This window comes from Equus caballus, chromosome 1 (genome assembly GCF_041296265.1).
Source record: "Equus caballus isolate H_3958 breed thoroughbred chromosome 1, TB-T2T, whole genome shotgun sequence".
NCBI lineage: Eukaryota > Metazoa > Chordata > Mammalia > Perissodactyla > Equidae > Equus > Equus caballus.
Window position 1 is genome coordinate 82,189,964 of NC_091684.1, and position 17,173 is coordinate 82,207,136.

General features: G+C 43.8%; 1 protein-coding gene across 49 annotated transcripts in view; it reads left to right on the forward strand.

Annotated features, from left to right (window-relative positions):
• The first annotated feature begins 406 nt into the window (after positions 1-406).
• The window catches only part of ZNF239 (zinc finger protein 239), a 33,898-nt gene continuing 17,131 nt past the window's right edge, over positions 407-17,173 (forward strand). For 10 of the 49 annotated variants that reach the window (XM_070264138.1, XM_070264245.1, XM_070264288.1 and 7 more), the window contains exon 1: positions 15,562-16,476. The gene's annotated coding sequence lies outside the window, so the exon portion shown is untranslated. Of the gene's footprint in view, positions 913-15,417; positions 16,477-17,173 lie in introns of those variants that run through there. The other 39 variants (XM_014733874.3, XM_070264243.1, XM_070264276.1 and 36 more) reach the window with 28 other exon arrangements.

The following is a 17,173-nucleotide window of genomic DNA, read 5'->3' on the forward strand; positions in this document are numbered from 1 at the left end:
TGTCTTTCACCTTCTGTGAGTTGGCAACGTCTTTGAGGCAATAGCTATGCCTTATGTGGAAAGTATTTTTCAGTTTCTAGCACTCTAGAAAGCAGAAACAGCAATAATCTATTTAGTGAAGGACTCTGTAACCGGCAGAGGGAAGGACGTGAAGGGATGCAGTGGGGACAGGGGTCCCTTCTCTAAGAGCAGCTCCCATCCAGGATTGGCTCAGGCAGCTCGCTCCATACACAGGGCAGAGCCTCCTCCAGGCAACAGGCATAAACTCAACTTCACTTTGAAATTATGGCGATTTCTCAGGAAAAAGAAAAACCAAACTTGCCTAGATCTCAGCTCTTGGTAGTCTTGGGGCCATCTGTCTCCTGAACTGTTCTCCCAGGCAAAGGCAAAGAATCCTGAGTAAGCCAAGCTGGGAAAGAAAGGAAACACGGGAAGTCCCTCGGTGTCCTATACTAGCTAGAACTTCATCTCTGCAAGGGGGACAAGGCCGGGCCACCACCATCCCTACTCCCCACAACGGCAGGGAGACAAGTGAAGATGTTAAGGTCAAGAAGAAAGGACATGGAACGTCTGCCTGGAGCCCAGCCTTGCAGGAAGCTCCAGGCCAAGCTCTGGCTGAGTCAGGCAGCCACCTTCGCCAACATGGTGGAAAAAGTTTCGTCGGTGACTCAGTCTCCGGGCCTCGGCGCAAACCTTTAAGCTTTCTGTGACGCGCTGCTCAGGCGGTCACTCAACACTGCACGTCTCCTGAAGGTGGGGCCTTGCCCACATCTCTCAGGCCCCTCCTAACCGGCTCCTTCCTCCATCTGACCCCGAGGAGAGGAGGGCCCCACCCGGTCTCAGACCCAGCCGTGCAAGCTGCGCCTACAGCGAAGCCACTACCACCCGAAGCGGTCCAGACCGCCGACACCGGTAAGAAAGCGACGCCCCGCTCAACTCACAGGGCAGGGCCAGAAACGGAAGTGGTCGCGGAGGCCTCTGGGAAATGTAGTCTGGGGTGCAGTCTGGGGTCTTAGGCTCTGCGTCCCATCCACCGGCAGTTTGGCATCTCCTAGGGAGCTTTAGAAAGTAATGCTGCCTGGGCCCAGCTGCGGAGATTCTGAATTAATGCTCTGGGTATGATCCTGGTATCAGGGTTTTTTTTAACGCTCCCAAGTGATTCTAATGTGCAGCCAAGATTGTCATCCGCTGCTAGATTGATGAGGATCTGCGAGACATGTTTTATGTTACTTTGGGGCAGCTGTTTAGGGGTTCTTCGTTTGTTTTTCCCCCAAATATTCCTGTTTTGATTTCAAGCAAAGATGGTAAAAAAGTATAGCATAGGGGCCAGGTCCGTGGCTGAGTGATTAAGTTTGCAAGGTCTGCTTGGGCAGCCCAGGGTTTTGCTGGTTGAGATGCTGGGCACTGACCTAGCACTACTCATCAGGCCATGCTGAGGCAGCGTCCCACATAGCACAACCCGAGGCGCTCACAACTGGAGTATACAACTATGTACTGGTGGGCTTTGGGGAGAAGAAGAAGAAGAAAAAGAAGATTGGCAACAGATGTGAGCTCAAGTGCCAATCTTTAAAAACAAAAAAGTATAGCACCGAGAACAATAAAAATTACGTTCTCATCATTTGTTGACACAGATGTTGGAACAAGATTGAATCAGTTTTTAACAAATGTATTATTTTCTAGAAAAAAAATATTTCTACTTATAAACTCCAGGAACTGGACAGCTTGGGAAGGAAAATGTATCTCTTTTGTTCAATTAGGACTTTTTATTTGGAAGAAAATTTCTCAGAATGGGTCGCATGCACCACTTTAACAATGATTAACTAGTGCCTCACTATGTGCCACTCACTGTTCCAGATGCTAAGGACAGGGAAGTTGACAAGGACTCCCGCCTTGACCAAACTTTAGTCAGGCTCCTCTGATCCCTCTTCTCAACTAAGCCTTGTCTTTGGCCTGCTGAGCCCGATTTTAGCAAAGAATCCTACTAAGCCAGTTCATCAAGAATTCCCCCACCCTTGATATCCAATCAAGCTCCTCTTCCTGCACCCTTGATATCTAATCAAGTCCCTCTCCCGGCCACCACCACACCCTTGACACCTAACCGATTTCTTCTTAGTAATTTTCCATCTACCCTCTCACCCCGACAGTTGGCTGTGAATCCCCACTTGTCCCTGTGTTATTGGGAGTTAAGTTCAAGCTCTCTCTCTAACTGCAGTAGTCCTGAATCAAGTCTTCTTTGCAGGTTTCAACAAGTGTCAGAATAATTTCTCTTTCACACAGTGAACACAATAATTAATGTCGCTCCTCTCAAAGATCTTACATTCCAATTGGGGTCAGGAAGAGAGGAATTAAACAAAAGCAGGGCAAAGAGGTGGAGGAAGGATTCTTATTGAATATAGAGCTGTAAGGACTGGTCTCTTTGATAAGAGATCATATGAGTAGAAGTCTGAAGGAAGTGAGGTAATAAGAAGGAGCATATCTGTGGGGAGTCTGTTCCAGGGGGATGGAACAACAGATGCAAAGCCCCTATAGAGAGTGTGCTTGGTTTATTTAAGGAATAGCAAAAGGTCAATGTGGTTAGAACACTAAAGACATAGGAAAAGCCCAGATCATATTTGTGATGCTTAATTTCATATGTCAACTTGAAGGGGCTCAGGGATGCACGATAGTTATAAAACATTATTTCTGGGTGTGTCTGTGAGGGTGTCTCCGGAACAGATTAGAATTTGAATCTGTAAACTGAGTAAAGAAGATCCACCTTCACCAGTGTGGGCAGGCATCATCCAATCCATTGAGGTCCCAGATAGAACAAAAAGGTGGAGGAAGGATGAATTCTTTCTTTCTTCTTGAGCTGAGGCATCCATCTTCTTCTGCTCTCAGACATCAAGCCTCTGGCTCTCACACCTTCAGACCTGGGACTTACACTGGCACACCACCCCTCTCTTCTCAGGCCTTTGGTCTCAGACTGGGCATTACACCACTGACTCCCCTGGTTCTCAGATCTTTGGACACAGGCTGAATTACACCACTGGCTTTCCCCATTCTCCAGCTTGCAGATAGCAGGGGATGGGACTTCTCAGCCTCAATAACCACATGAGCCAAGTAATTAATTAATTAATTATACACACAATTGGTTCTGTTTCTCTGGAGAACCCTGACTAAAGAATGTTGGTTCAGGGGCAGGCCCAGTAGCACAGCAGTTAAGTTTGCACATTCCACTTCGGCATCCCGGGGTTCGCTGGTTCAGATCCCGGGTGTGGACATGGCACCGCTTGGCAAACCATGCTGTGGCAGGTGTCCCACATATAAAGTAGAGGAAGACGGGCACGGATGTTAGCTCAGGGCCTGTCTTCCTCAGCAAAAAGAGGAGTGCTGGCAGCAGATGTTAGCTCAGGGCTAATCTTCCTAAAAAAAATAAAAATTAAAAAAAGAGAATATTGGTTCATTTAGTCCACTGTAAGAATATTGGTTTTTATTTTGAATAAGAAGCCATCAGAATGTAGAAACATTGGAATCCTCATTCATTGTTGGTAGGATCATAAATGGTGCAGCCACTTTGGAAAACAGTTTGGCAGTTCCCAAAAACATTAAACATAGAGTTACCATGTCACTCAGTGATTCTATCCCTAGATACATACCAAAGAGAAATAAAAATATGCATCCACACAAAAACTTGCACGCAAGTGTTCATAGCAGTGTTACTCCTAAGAGCCAAAAGTGGAAACAACACAAATGTCCATCAACTGGTGAATGGATAAACAAAATCTGTTGATCCAAATAATGGAATAATATTCGGCAGTAAAAGGAAAATGAAGTACTGATACACACTATATAATCAATGAAGTCTGAAGAAAATACTAAGTAAAAGAAGACAGTCACAAAATACAATATATTGTATGATCCCATTTATATGAAACGTCAAAAAAAGGCAACTCTATAGGGACAAAAATAGATTACTGGTATCCAGTGGATGGAAGGAAGGAGGAATGGGGAGTGACTGTTAATGGGTATGGAGTTTCTTTTGGGGGTGATGAAATGTTTTAAAATTAGATAGTAATTATATTCGTTTCCTAGGGCTACTTTAACAAAGCACCACAAACTTAAATGATAGAAATTAATTTTCTCACAGTTCTGGAGACTAGAAGTCCAAAATCAAGGTGTCAGCAGGGTTGGTTCCTTCTGAGACTTTGGATAGAATCCGTCCTTGACTTTTCATGGTTGCCATCAATCCTTGGCATTCCTTGACTTGCAATTCACATATGAATTGGGGGTTGGGGGGGACACAATTCAACCCCTAATATTTAGTTTTGTGTTTATGTTTTGCCTTTAATACTCTGCAATTTATTTTATAAAGTTCACATCTTATAAGAGAGAGGATCTAAGTTTGTCTCAAATGAATATATAATCTTTCCAGCACCATTCATTGAAAAGTCTGTTCTTTCCTCCACTAAACTGAAATGCCATCATCATCTTATGCCCCACTATACTGTCACCCAAACAACAGTGTTGGGGATTTCTCAACCTGTGCTGTTTTTCCAGAAGCACAGGGCTCAGATAAAGTTCAACATTTTCACTATTAATAAGGAGTGATTAAGTAAATTATCGTAAATCCATCTGACAAAATACTAGGCAGCCATTAAAAATATCAATGTAGATATAGACATATGTTACATAAATATGCTGACAAAATATTGCTGAGTGAAAAAAATCACTTTCCAAAACAGCCTGTGTAGTAAACCCCACATAACATCTCACATAATAATGAAATAATGCCAATAAAGTGCTCAGCAGAGGCCCACTGCAAGGTCTTGACTTATGTCAATTCTACTTGAGTTATCTCACTTAATCCTCAAAGCAACACTATGAGGTAGATACTATGACTATCCTCAATAGCAAAAGCTTTTTGTTATAGAAATTTGAAAATAGACATGATGTAGAATAATATAATGAGCCTCCATGTATCCATAACCCAGATTCAAGGTTGTGCCCATTTTCTTTTATCTATCTATCTCCCCATGTCTTTGGTTTTCTGGATTATTTAATCTGCAAATAACCTGGTATACATCCTACCTAAGGGCATTTTATTTCATTTTTTACATTGTACTATTGTCACACTTAATAAGTAATAACTTGAGAGACTGAATATGCAAATCGACAACGGCAAGACCATAGATAAACAATCTGCAGCAACCAGCCCAGGAAACCAACCGACAATCCACAATGTCCAGCCCAGGAAACCAGCTTGCTAAGACTTGTAGGAAGTCAGACCACAATCTCTAGCAGTCAGCCCAGGAAGCCAAACTACCAATCACCCCCAAATAGTCAGGTCTTAATTAATAACTGACAGCATCCCTAATTTTTGTCCCCACTTCCAACTGAGCACCAACCAGAGAAAGGCAAGTACACTTCCCTACCAATCACATAGGACACCCTCTTCTACTTAGCTGCTACCAATTTCCCCTCGCTGACAGCCTGCTATCAAGGCGTACCTGAAGCCTTCCCTTTTTTCCACTCTAAAGCTTTCCCACTCCTCTGTCTGCTTTTGAGCCTCTGCCAAAATGCAAGTGATGGTAGCTGACTCCGTTTCCATAGCAAGCTTTGAATAGACTTTGCTTATTCTCATTTGGTTGGTCTTCAATTATTTCCACAAATTCTTTAATGTCTAATATCCAGTCCATACGCAAATCTCTCTAAGTGCCTCATAGATTTCTTGTATACCTGGTTTGTTTGAATCAAATAGAGGAGCTCTTCAAGTCAGCCCTGGGTCCTTATGACATGATGGTGGTAGTCTTTGGTGCTTCTTTGTTCCCTAGCAGACAAGTTGTCCCAGGCTCACACTATGCTTTGCCACGAGTGAGCCGTTTCTCCAAAGAGCCCTGGCTTCTTCAGGTTCCTGCAGTCTTGTGGATTCACCTACAAACTGGAGCTTGTGGAGGAGTCTGACGAACCTTAGCCCAGTTTCAACAGTGTTCTCATCTTCTTGCTGACAATTCCAGTCAGAGTGGGACTCTCTTCTTTGAGGGCTGTGTTATCTGTTGGCAGTTTCTGTCTTTTGGGTTTCAGGATCTTTGCTCTCTTGGCACAGCTGCTGAGCATGGTAGTGGTTTGACCCCACCCATTCTGTGATTTGTGGGGATACCCTGACTCTAGTTTTGTTGAAGATACTGTCCAGTGGGATGTTTCTCCCGCTATCCTAGTGACTCGATCCATTTTTATGAGCGACTGGGGAGATTCAAAGACTCTGCTGCCATGCGGATCTCACCCTGTTCCCCATTTCATTTCACAGATGAGGAAGATTTAGAGAGGATAAATAATGTGGCCTCAGTTTGCTCATCTGCAAAATAGTTAATAATCTCTGCTTGTCTACTTTCCAGGACTGTTGTGAGAATTAACTGAGATAAAAGAAATGAAAAGCCAGAGATTCAAAGAGAGGGAAGCCACAGAGAGCAAGCACAAGGGCACACACCCCTGGAGCAGGCGCAAAACATCCTCCCCTAGTGCCTCCAGGTCCAAGGACATGCTTCTAATGACTGCTGCCCCCTGAAGGTCAATAATGAGGATGATAACAGCTAACCTTTATTGCCGGGTGCTGGAATAAGCACCTTCCGTACGTTATTTCACGTAGAACTCACGACAGCCTGAAGGAGCAGGTATTGTGAGCCTCATTTTACAGAGGAGGAAATCAGTGCTTAGAGACATTGATAAACCTGCTCATGGTGCCATAGTTTTCTGGTGGCAGAGCCTGTATTTAAACCCAGGCTATCTCACTCCGCAGCCCCTGTCTTTTGCTGCTCTGCTTTGGCTCCTGGAATGCAGACAGTGCAGGTTTCCACTGAAGAAGAGGAAAGACAGAGGACAGAGGAGGTGACCCTGGAGGGGCTGCTTAGGATGCTCTCTGTGAAGAGGCTTCGGGCAGCCGCTCTCAGTATCCTCTTTCTCGGAGGCAGGTGACTGAAATGAAGGCAGGGCATAGCACACCTTCTGGCTTAGCCTACGAGATGGCAATTGCCCACTAAGAGTCTTTCGAAGAGTCCATGGGAGCATGCCCCTCTCCTAGGGTTGCCAGATAAAATACAGGATGCCCAGTAATATTTGATTTTCAGACAAATATTGCAGGGGACACACATTTTCTAAAAATAATAATAATAATCATTGTTTATCTGAAATTCAAATTTGGCTGGACATACTATATTATAATTTGCCAAATTTGGTGACCCAACCCTCCTCACTCCATATAGATTTACATTTCTATTATGCTAATACAACATCTAAAAAGCCACGGTTTTTTGGTTTAAAGATTTCCAGATCTTTAGGGATATCCTGTGATACATTTAAGCTTGGCTGGGGGGACACCCCTTAAGTTGTTATCTACTCATCAGTGTCCTTAGTTGGCTGAGCCCAACATCTTTGAGAAAATCAACAGCAGGGTTTGAAGAAAGGTGGGAAGTACAGCAACAACACATGATCGGGGGAAGAAGGTGATGGGGAGGAGAGAGGATTCACGGTGCTGAAAACTCTCCTCATCCCAGTGCTGGTGTGGCCCTGTGGAGAAACAGCATTTTGTGTGACAAGGGACACAAAATATATTCGCTGAAAGCTTTTGAATGAATAAGTGCAGGAATGATGCTGAGTTGCATCTGGCAGCATGTGCACTATAAGGATGAGTTTCTACAACCCTGATGCTGTCTGCCCAGACCCCTAGCAGGGCAGCACCGAGAGGCCTTCATTACTGGGCAGCACTGACTTCCCTCCTCGCTCTTCCCCTGCTTGCCTGGCTCCACTTAAGCAATTCTCCTCTTTTCTCTCAGCCTCAGTTCTCAGTCTGAAAAGTGAAGAGGGCTGGACGAGACCCTCCTCATCACGCTCTCTATTTCCATGGCTTCACAGCATTTGAGGACATCTGAGGGCAACCTGGGAAATAGAGCTGGAGACATTGTTAGACCTTGCAGGGATCTGGATGGAGAGCTCTGTGTTCCCCTGCTCTAGCCAGGATCCAGGCCAGGTGAGGAAAGGGCTCAAATCTACATAGAAGCCTTGGCCTCCCTTTTCCAGCTCCAACTGGGATTTCCCCAGGTTTTCTAGGAGTCCAGTATGGTCGGACCTCCATCTGCAACCGCCATGGTTGGCCTGGTGTATTTCTGTGTTTAGGGTGATCCGCCAGCAGGCTGAACTGGAAGGTTCAAGGGTCCAACAGAAGCTCCCTTGCTCATCTCTAACCTGGCCTGTTCCATTTGTGATCTGAGTTTGAATCCTGGCTCTGCCATTTATCAGCAACAAGATCTTAAGCAAGTTACTCTCTCTCTCATCTGCTGTGCCTTCATTTTAAGATGAGTGTAGAATGACCCCTACTCTACAGCACTGTTAACAGGCAAGGATAAACGTTGAGCCCTTAGTCCAGTGCAGGGCAGCCAGGAGGAAATCAGTAAATAGAGTCCCTCTACCTTTCTTTCTGTGTGTCTCTCAAGGGCTCCCCAGCTAAAGCCTAAAGACCCAGGTGCTCTCTGACCAGTGCTTCTCCAGGTCCCAAGACCTCAACAGGCAGAAGATGTGCATCCTAAATGAAGACCTCCCAAGCTTCTTCTCAGAGTGCCCGGCCCTGGCAATACAGAGAGCATCCTGGATGGGCAGGGCTCAGCTGGGGCTTGATGGTCTCAGGAGGCTTGCACTACTGCTGCCCTTCTCTGGGGTCAGGGTTGGGATCAGCTGAAGAGAGATGGCAAAAGGGTACTGGATGGGGGTGGGGCAAGATCAGGATAGAACTGAAAAGAAAAAGCACTGTTAGATCATCCACACAACAGATCATTTGCCTTGGAAAACAGATACAAACCTCATTCCTATGAGCCTCAGTCCCACTGTTTAAGTAAAAGGTTCCTTACCATATTGTGAGCCCCCTAAACAGGGCCCAAGAGGGCCTACCCAGCATCAGCGGTAATCACTCCACCATGAAGGGTGCAGTGCTGTGCCTCCCACCCCTGACCTCTTCCCAGCTAGTATCTCTGGGCTGGGTTCTGAGGTCATACATGAGAGTCTTCAGGCAGCACAGAGCAGCCCCACTTTCCCAAGTTCATGGAACAGTTAAGGTTGACATGAGCCTGCCATAGCCGAGGACTGCTAGAATCATGGACTCTCCTGCTAGTTTCCTCTACCACTCCTCCCCTCTTGTCCCCTGGCCGCCCAAGCTTCAGGCCAGCTGCTTGCTTGCTTTACTGTAATCCAGGGACTCTCAGCTTTTCATAGCAATTGCTTCTAAGTCTGTGTACTGCCCTTCTCTTCACAGACTTCCAAGGTTCAATACTGATGGGGATTCCTATGGAATCTGGGTTTTCACCACTCCACTGTGATCCCTAGTGATCCCCTGGAAGGCTCATGGAGTGGGTACAGCATATAATGAACATGCCAATAGAAGTTACCAAATATGAAAACAGAGAGAATGGGAAAAAATGAACAGAGCCTCAGGGACCTCTGTGTTTATTTAAAAAAAAAAAAAAACTAACATTCCTATCACCAGAGTCCCAGGAGGAAAGGAAAGTGTGGGCTTAAAAAAATCTGAAGGAAATAATGGCTGAAAGTGTCTCAAATTTGATGAAAAGCATAAACCTACAGAAACACGAGGCTGAACAAATCTCAAATAGGATAAATGCAAAGAAATCCATGTCAAGACACATCATAATCAGACTTCTGAAAATCTAAAAGAAAAAATCTTGGAAAAAAGGCTGGAGAGAAACAACATATTACATAGAGGGGAACACCGATTAAAATGACACGGGATTTCCCATCTGCAACCACAAAGGCCAGAAAGAAGTGGCACAACATTTTTCAAGTAGTGAAAGAACTGTAAATACCAAATTCTATAGCCAGTGAAGGAGGGGCCATTCCAGTGGCATAGTGCTTAAGTTTGTGCCCTTCCCTCCAGCAGCCTGGGATTCACAGGTTCAGATCCCATGTGTGGACCTACTCACCATTCATCAAGCCATGCTGTGGCAGCATCTGATCTATAAGCAGAGGAAGACAGGCACAGATGTTAGCTCAGGGACAATCTTCCTCACACACACACACACAAAAAAAGCAAAGAAGAAGGAAGGGGAAATAAAGACATTCTCAGATGAAGGAAAACTAGGAGAATTTACCATTAGTAGACATACCCTTAAAGAATGGCAAAATAAAATTCTTCAAACAGAAAGGAAATGATAATAAAATAGGGTTCAGAACTTCAGAAAAGAAAGAAGAACAAAGGAATGAGTAAAAATGGGGGGTAAATATAATATACTGCTGTTTCCCTCACAAGTTTCTTAAACCCTAGCTGACAGTTGAAGCAAAAATTATAACATCATCTGATACAGTGTTCAATGTACCTAGGGGAAATATTTAATACAACTATAACTTTTTAAACAGGGGGGTAAAAGGAAGTAATGTTTCTGCACGTCACTCAAAGTGGCAAAAAACTGATACCAGTAGACTGTGATAAGTTACACATGTATATTGTAATACTAGAGCAACCTCTAAAAAAACTATACAAAGCAATATATCAAAAGACTTATACAAATTTTAAGTGGAACTATCAAAACTTTCAAGTAACCCACATGAAAGCAGGAAAAAGAAAAGAACTAAACAAGAACAAACAAAAAATAAAATGACACACAGCCCTAACATATCAATACCTACTCTAAATATAAATGGCATAATATGCCAATCAAAAGACAGGTATTGGGGCCAGCTCGGTGGCATGGGGGTTAAATTCACACATTCCGCTTTGGCAGCCCAGGGTTTGCCAGTTCAGATGCCGGGTGCAGACCTACACACCACTTGGCAAGCCATGTCAAGCTGATGCGGGGTCGGTGAGCCGAGGAGTCAAAAGAAAGATTTCTTAGACTCTCAAGATCTGGCAGTGGTGCTCTTTTATTTAGAGAATAGTGTGGAATAGCATGGGGACAGGACCCATGGGCAGTCAGAGCTTCTGCTGCTGCCACTTCTGCTGCCCCCGCTGGCATGGGGACAGGACCCATGGGCAGGCAGAGCTGGTGCGTGGGGACAGGACCCACGGGTGGTCAGAGCTCCTGCTGCTGCCCCCGCTGGCATGGGGACAGGACCCATGGGCAGGCAGAGCTGGTGTGTGGGGACAAGACCCACGGGCAGTCAGAGCTCCTGCTGCTGCTCCCGCTGGCATGGGGACAGGACCCATGGGCAGGCAGAGCTGGGGTGTGGGGACAAGACCCACGGGCAGTCAGAGCTCCTGCTGCTGCCCCGAGTTGAGGGTTAGGGCTAATTTTATAAGGCATGGGTACGTGACTTATTTTTACTGGAAAAAAGAAAAGATGATGTAAAAAGTCATTAAATGATTTCAGTGCAGATGGGGTCTGGTTATTGTGCGGTCATATAACTTTAGATATGAATCTAGCCATATAGATCGGCATGCAGGTGAGGATGCCCTGGGCTTCTCTCCCAGGGGCAGTCCTAATTCATACCATAAAAAAAGTCCACTGGGTCATATAGTTTGGCATGTAGGCCAGGTCACCTTGGGCTTCTCTAGCTGGGGCAGCCTTAATACACATCAAAGCAATGCTGTGGCAGGCATCCTACATATAAAGTAAAGGAAGACGGGCATGGATGTTAGCTCAGGGCCAGTCTTCCTGAGCAAAAAAGAGGAGGAATGGCAGCAGATGTTAGGTCAGGGCTAATCTTCCTCAAAATAAATAAATAAATAAGACAGGTATTGGCACAATGGATTTTTTTAAAAAAATATCCCAACTATATGCTTTCTTCAAGAAATTCACATCAAACATAATGATATATGTAGGTTGACAGTAAAATAGTGGAAAAAGATACATCATGAAAATTATGTAACGATAAAAGGGTCAATCCATCAGGAAGACATAGTGGTCATAAATGTGTATGCATCAAAAAGTAGCTTTGAAATACATGAAGCAAAAACTGATAGAGTTGAAAGGAGAAGTAGAAAAACCCACAATTACAGTTGGGGACTTCAACACCATACTGTCAGCAATTGTTAGAACTACGAGATGGGAATCAGCAAAGATACAGAATGACTGAACAACACTATCAACCAAAAAGATCTAATTGACATTTATAGAACATTCCATCCAACAGCAGCAGAATACACGTTCTTTTCAAGCACCCATAGAACATTCACCAAGATAGACCATATCCTGGGTCATAAAACAAACCTCAACAAATTTAAAAGAATTGAAATCACACAAAGGACAGTCTCTGAGATAATGGAATCAAACTATAAATCAATAATAGAAAGACAACAGGAAAATCTTCAAACACTTCAACTCACTTCTAAGGAGGAAAACTAAAAGGAAATTAAAAACAATAAATAGAACTTCAGGATGAAAATACAGGATGTCAAAATTTGTGCTAAAATAGTACTGAGAGGGAAATCCTTAGCACTTAATGCTTATATTAGAAAAGAGGAAAAGTTTCAAATGATAATCTATGAGCCTATCCCAACAAACTAAAAATGAATGCAACAAAAGCATAAGAAAAGGAAACAAATGAAATTGAAAACAGATAAAAGAGAAAATTAACGAAACATAAACCTTGTTTTTCAAAAAAATCAATGAACTGATAAATCCCTAGCATAAAAGGAGAGAAGACACAAATCACCAACACCAGGAACAAGCCAGAAGATATCGCCATAAAGCCTGCAGTCAGTAAAAAGGAAAAAGAGGGAATACTACTAACAACTCTACATTCATAAACTTGACAACTTCGAAGTGAGAACCAGAAAGACCAAAAACAAACCAAAATAAAATAGATAATCTGAATAGTCATAAACCATTAAAGAAACTTAACTTGTAATTTAAAATAAAAAGAAATCTGTAGGCTCAGACTGTTTCACTGGAGAATTCTGCCAAACATTTAAAGAAGAATTAACATAAATTTTACACAATCTCTTCCAAAAAATAAAAGAGGAGGAAACTCATTTTCATTTCCAACTCATTTTATGAGGCCAGTATTACCCTAATACCAAAATCAAAGACAGTATCAAAACAACAATTAAAAAAATACAGACCAATAACTCTCATGAACTTAGATACAAAAATCCTCATCAAAATATCAAATCAAATCCAGCAAAGTATAAAAAAGATAATGCACCATGACCAAGTGGAATTTTTTCCACGTATGCAAGACTAGTTCAATATTTGAAAACCTATTAGTATAGTCTACCATATCAACAGACTAAAGAAGAAAAATATTAAGACCAAATCAATTGTTATAGAAAAAGCATTAGACAAAATCCAACAACTATTCATGATAACAATGCTCAGCCAACCATGAATAGAAAGGAACTTCCTCAAACTGCTAAAGACCTAAAACAACATCACACTTAAAGACTGAAGGCTTTATCCCTAAGATCAGTAACAAACAAGCATGTCTGCTCCCACGTCTCTTATTCAACATAGTGCGGGAAGTTCTAGCTAGGGCAGTAGGTAAGAAAAAACATAAAGGGGATACAGATCAGAAAGAAAGAAGGAAAACTGCGGCTATTTGTAGATGATACAATTGTCTATGTAGACAATGTCAAGGAAGCTTTTAAAAAAAACCCACCTATAACCACTAAGTGAGTTCAGCAAGGTCAAAGGATCCAAGATCAACAGACAAAAATCAATTGATTTGCTACACGCTAAAGAACAAGCACATGACAATTAAAATTAAAAACACACTATCATTTATGATCCTCCCAAAAAACTTAAATACTTAGGTATAAACTTAACAAAATATGTACGGGGTCTAATCCTGAAAATTACAAAATTTAGTTATGCAAGACATTACTATAGAAAGAAATTGGGTAAAGGGTGAAGAGACTTCCCTGTACAATTTTTCCAAATTCCTGTGAATCCATAATTATTCTAAAATAAAAAGTTTTAAATATATATGAACTGAAAAAAATGGAAATAATGCAATATACAGGCAGTAATGGGTGAATACATGCTACAAATGACTATGGTTGTGTGGGAACATGCTTTGAGAGGGTACAGACTGTGTGTATGTCTACAGTTTGTATGAAAGAATAATGGGTATATGCTTGTGGGAAGGTTGACCACTGTCAGGAGAATGCCATTCAGCACACATCCCAAGCTCTCACCACCACCCTGTATAAAGTGAGAAAATGTGATCATTCTCTAGGGATTCTAAATTACAGAATACGATGTGACTGTCTTTGTCCCCACACTAACCACTGCCAAGGCCCCTCAACTCATCCCTACAAACACCGCCTGACATCTTCTAAGTACAGAGCACCACATTTCAGTGATAATCACCTTCAACCCTAGAGAGCACCGGAAAGTTTCTAAAACACTTTAGCCTACTTTGCCTTCCTGGGGGTCTCAGTGAAGGAGGCTGTGGTTACTGACTCCATTTTATAAATGAGAAAACCAAGTCTTGGAGGAGAGAAGGATTTGAAAAAAGCAGAGTAATAATAAAAGGAGCCAACTGCGAAGAACTTTGTGCTCTGGATTCTAAGAAAAAAACCTAGGTTTGAATACATCCTCTGCCCCTTATTATGAGACATTATGCTTCTTAAAGCCTTTAAAATGTAAAAGCTATAAAATGGGGTCACACTACCTACCTCATTAGGGTGTATGGAAAGATTACAGGAGATAAAGGTATAGTGTTTGGCACATATATGCTAATTATTGTGCTTAATTTATTAAAAGACAGACAGAATCAGGATTTTTCACTGCTAACTGGGCTGCCTGCCATTCTTGTCTTTCTTCTTCCTTACTAGATCATTAATGGGATCAATTTTTGTACTGTTTCATGTTTTTAAAAAATGGTTATCTCCTGATTTCGGGTCTACTGTACTATATCTACCTATTAAATCAAGCTTGTTAACTGTGTTTTTCTTTTTCTATATCCCAAGCAGATTTTTATTGACTTGATTTTTTCTGTAAGAGGTATCTCAAAATACCCCACTATGATAGTAACTGTCAATTTCTCCTGTTCTAAAAGTTTCTGATTTATATATTTTGAACCTAGGTTGTTGAAATTAATGATTTTACACTGGATTGGTAGGGAACAAAACCTAATTACAGCGGGTTCAAGAGAACATGGGAGATTTTTGTTTAAGTATCTTTAACAGTTCCTGGAACATAGTATGCCTTCAAATAATGTTTCCTAAATAAATGAACTTCGGACGTGAGACGGAGATCCCGAGGGGCACAAAGCTATTTTAGAATATTTTTAAAGGTAAAGACGAAATTACGGCTGACATCTAAGTTCATTTCCCCCACTAGCACTTTAACAAAACGAAAACACCTTAATGGATATTCTTAAAGTAATTCTTACGCCTATGTACTAAAAAAAATAAAAACAGGATAACGTGAATGAACTATTCGCTAACAAACAACCACAAGCAGCAGCAACCGCATCACGAACCCACCCTCGACGCAGCGCCTCGTGAAGGCGGGTATCAGCGCCAGAAGAGGGCGCCGGAAGTAGGCGTGGCCCGCCCGCGGCTTTCTGGGATTTGTAGTTCTGGGCCCTAGGCGCGGGCGCGGGTCAGTATCCGGAATCCTGCGCTGCCAGGTGTCGGTTCCCACGTGGGAGGTGAGACGCGTGCGGCGCCAGCGCCTGCAGGGAGGCGTCGGACCGTGGGAGTGCCGCGGGGGAGGCGCTGGAGGCCTGGCGGGGCGGCCGTGGGAGGGCGTGCGACCTGGTGGAGTTGCAGTTCCGGGCCGCACGTGTATCCGAGCGCCGCGGCCGCTGCTGCGTCCCCCTGGCCGGGCTGCGGTCACTTGGGACGAGGCGTCCCAGAGCGCTGAACTGGCCCCGACCCCAAGGGGCGCTCCTCCCGCCTGACCGAGCTCTGGCCTTGGCCAGCCTGGGGGCTTCGTAGTTGGCCACATCGGCCTTTTCCGCGGCAGGGATTGGCTTTATTCAGGGAGGTTTTCAGTGGTTGTTAGGTGACCGAGAGGGGCTCCTGTGGGGGACCGAGGTTTCTGTCCCCAAAGCGCTGTCCTCACTAAAAGGAGGCTGCGTCTGAGCCTCTGCACTCCTAAAACGATTCAGGTCGGGGAAGGCGTCTCGGGCAGTCGAAATGCATCCGAGAAGCGACACATCTTACTGCCCTGACTAGAACTTTAGGGCAGAAACCGGAAAGCCTGAGGAAATGGACACATCTTAGAGCTGCTGGGGGCTGCAGAGTTTACTTAGCCTCGTGGGTTTGGGCGGGGTTGTGGGGGATGGGTTGGCCGGCTTGATCCAAAGCCCTACGGAGAGAGGTGAGGGAGGTGCGGCGTTGGGAGCCGAGGGCGGCCTCTGGGGAGAGGGCGTGCGATGGGCTGACAGCGGGGTTAGGAGCGGGAGCTGAGGAACTTTTTTCCCACAGCCTTGCTGGACTGGCTAGTCTGTGTCCTGCAAGGTGGACTTGATTTTCATGGCTCTTCCTCTTTCCCTAACTCTACCTTTCCAAGACTCTCTCCTTCCTGAGAGGAGGAAATGACCAAGTTCCAGGTGAGTTGGGGTTTCTTCTCCCCAGAAATGCCATCTCTCTGAGAATGGACATAGCCTTTCTTTCTTGGGACTAAAGAAGAACATCAGCATTAATTGCGTGCCTGTCTGGTGTCACGTCCTGTCTTTGTTCTGTGTGTTGTTTTTCTCTTTATTGTCAGGCTTCAGCGTGAGATACAAGTATTTCATAAATATGGGTTTAGGAGCATTAATACACGAAGAGCATATAGCTATCAGATGATGTTGCCAGAATCCACACCAGTATCTACTGACTTTAAATTCCACATCATTTTTCACTGAACCACCCTCCCTCCGTGAGCTTGGTCCTCTCCCCAGAGCACTGGGCTATGTGCTTTTATTCAAAGGCTCCACACTGCTTCTTTGCCTGGTCCGCTCTCTCAAAGCCTGCCTTTTCCTGCCAGACATTTTTCTCTCACTAAAAAGTCATTCAAAGATATTACATGATCAGTCCAGTAGTAAGTGGCCTCAGGAAAACAAATGGAATTACACTAGTCCCCCCTTATCCGTGGGGGATACATTCTAAGACCCCCAGTGGATGCCTGAAACCTTGGATAGTACTAAACTCTATGTATACTATGATTTTTCCTATATGTACATACCTGTGATAAGGTTTAATTTATAAATTAGGCACAGGAGGAGATTAACAACATTAACTTCTCTTTGGCATATCTGAATTGCC